Source organism: Pteropus vampyrus, unplaced genomic scaffold (assembly GCF_000151845.1).
Source record: "Pteropus vampyrus isolate Shadow unplaced genomic scaffold, Pvam_2.0 Scaffold419, whole genome shotgun sequence".
In the NCBI taxonomy this organism is placed as follows: domain Eukaryota; kingdom Metazoa; phylum Chordata; class Mammalia; order Chiroptera; family Pteropodidae; genus Pteropus; species Pteropus vampyrus.
The window spans coordinates 523,431-526,572 of record NW_011889200.1 but is presented as its reverse complement, the minus strand read 5'-3'; positions in this window follow the sequence as shown (position 1 = coordinate 526,572).

The following is a 3,142-nucleotide window of genomic DNA, read 5'->3' as shown; positions in this document are numbered from 1 at the left end:
TAGCAAATTACTACAAACTTAATAACTTTAACACAACACCATTTATTATTTCACAGTTCTGTAGATCAGAAGTTCAGGTGGGTTCACCTGAGTTCTCTGCTTATGGTCTCACAAAGCTGAAGTCAAGTTGCTGGCCAGACTGTGCTCTTATCTGGAGACTCTGGGTGGCGGGGGAGAATCTACTTCCAAGCTCACTCAGAATGTTAGAAAAATCAAAATCTTTCAAGTTGTAGGCCTGAGGTCTCTGTTGCCTTGCTGGTGGTCATCCAATTGTCACTCTTTACTCCTAGAAGTTGCCCACATTCCTTCTCATGTGGCCACTTCCATTTTTGAACCATCAATGACATGTCAAGTACTTCTTATGCTTTGAATTTCTCGGACTTCCTTTCCTGCCACTAGACAGAAAAAGCACTCTGCTTTGAAAGGACTCACACGATTAGATTAGGCCCACCTGGATAATTTCTCTTTGCCAAATAATTAACATAATCATGAGAGTGATAAACATCATAAACACCCACTCTCAAAGGAGAGAGAATTTATACACAGGTGAGAGTCATTTGGGGGTCATCCTTAGAATTCTGCCTAAAAAGTTATTAAATAATCCCCATCTCTAAGTACATTTCTTTACGAGGCTGGATTTTCTTCATATACTTTAACCAGAACAACATATTGCAACGAATTGAATACAAGAGCAGCTATGAGAATTCAGCCACCTTTTATTCAGAGAAATATTAAAGAAATTTGCAGAAATGTGATAATATGTCACTTTTGTTGCAAATTTTTATTTTTGGAAAATGGTTATTTTTTCATAATTATGTTATTTATCTTAACATACAAATGTGTTTTTCTTTGTGGTTTTAAATTAAGAAATAATTTTTAAATTCATCAATTTTAATTTCTAATATATTAAATATCAATAGATATAACCCATAAAAATAAAAGACCTTTGGAATCTTCATTTTTAACTAACACCTTTTATTTATTTATTTTTAAATATGCATACATATCATTTTAATATTCTGTATGACAAAATGTGGAAGGATGTATAAAACTCATTCTCTTGGGTGTAAAGTTTCATGAATTTTGACAAAACATGTAGTTATGCAACAACTTTTACAGTCCTAACACTCAACATAATGCCTTGTGCCACACCACTGTAGCCAACCCCCTCCCTCACCCCAACCCTGGCAACTACTAATCTGATCTCCATTCCTATAGTTTTGGCATTTCAAAGATGTCATATAATTGGAATCATACAGTAAGCAGCCTTTTGAATCTGGCTTCTTTCACTCAGCATAATACATTTGAGTTTCATTCATGTAATTGTCTGTACCAATAGTACATTCCTTTTGATTGCTGAGTAGTATTCCATTGTACAGATATGCCACAGTTTATCCATTCACTAGTTTAAGGACATCGAGCTGTTTCTTAAATATTTTTTAAAGTGTAAAGTGGTCCTGAGACCACAAATTTCAAGAGATAATGGTAATGGAGGTATCATCTTTACATAAGAAACCATTAGATAGATGAAAGAACTACATTTTAGAGGTAGGATTGGAAAGTTTTACGCATCAGATGAGATGGGGTATGGAGGGCCAGAGAAAAACAAAAGAGTGAAATTAAGTCTAAATCTGAGGTTTCTGGGTTAAACAACTGGTTTCACAAATGGAGAAGACTGAGGGAGAATTGGTTTTAGTTCCAAGGGAATCAAGGATATAACTTTGGACATGTTGAGTTTGAGATGCTTTTAAGCTATCCAAACGCAGATGTTAGTATATAATAGTCTGAATTTCAGAGAAGGCTGAGTTGAAAATGAAGAAGTCATCAGAGTATTAAAAGGTAATTGAAACCATGAGAGATAAATGAGACTTCTAAGAGTGGGAATACAGAGCGAGAAGGGAAGACCTAGGTCAGCTCCTGAGAAACACCTATATTTAAGGATCTAGCAGAGAAGGTGGAGTCAATAAAGAAGTAACCAGAGAGATAAGAGGAACATGAGGGGAGAGTTGTATCACAGAAGCCAAGAGAAGAAAACATTTCAAGAGGGGTAAAGTTATTGGCATTGAATGCTGCAATAGAGGTCAAGAAAGTTAAGGACTGAAAAGTGGCCATTGGATTTGCTGACATGGGGGTCATTTGTGACCTTGGTGAAAATTTCTTTGGTGGAATAGTGGAGATGGAATGCCTCTAATTCTCTCTCTGCCCAAGACCCTAACTCCTTCTTCCATAGCCCTCTCATCCCTGCCCTCTTTGCCCCTAGAATCTCTCTTATTTCTCCGTCCAGACTCCTTTTTTCATAGCACCATCTCCTCCCTCTCCCTCAAGACCTTGCTTTATACAGACTTCTCTTAGATTTTCTTCCTCAAAGACCCCCCTCCTACCTCTCCTCCTGCTCTCTTTTCTAATCCATCTTTTCACAGACCGTCATTTTCCTCCCTCTATTCTCTCACTGCTCACTCCTCTCCTAAACCAGATACTGCTTTTCTCTAACTGCTATTCTTTCCTCCCTTCTTTCAGACCCCTCTCCATTTGCCCACCTATGCAGGCTCTCTGGATCTCAGCAGGGGTCTTAGTGGATTACTAAGGCGCCTCCAGCGTTCAACACTGTGGAGTCATAGTCTTTGGCATGATTCCACCAGGATCCGATAGTGCCGATCTGTAGGAAAAAGTGCTAGAACCTAATCCTTGAGTGATTGCCAGTCTGGTAACCACATCCTGCCAACATAGTACCCTTATCCTCCCTGGCACCTGATCCTGAGTCTGCTTTTTCCTATTCTCAAATACAGAGAATCACTGTGAGCGATAACGTGTCCCTCTATTACAAATTCTATCTTGCATTCAATGGCATTTTTTTTAAATTTAGCTTGTTGGGGTAACATTGGTTAATACAATTATATAATTTTCAGGTGTACATTATCATTTGACATCTGTATATTCTATTGTGTGTTTCCCACCCAAAATCCAGTTTCTTTCAGCTACCATATATTTGATCCCCTTTACCCACTTCATCCTCCCTCTATCCTCCTAGATTTGACTCCCTTTGCACCGTCTACCTCCCCCCTCCTCACCAACCCCACTAGTAACCACTACTCTATAGTCCTCTGGTAACCACTAGTCTATATTCCAGGTCAATGAGTCTCTG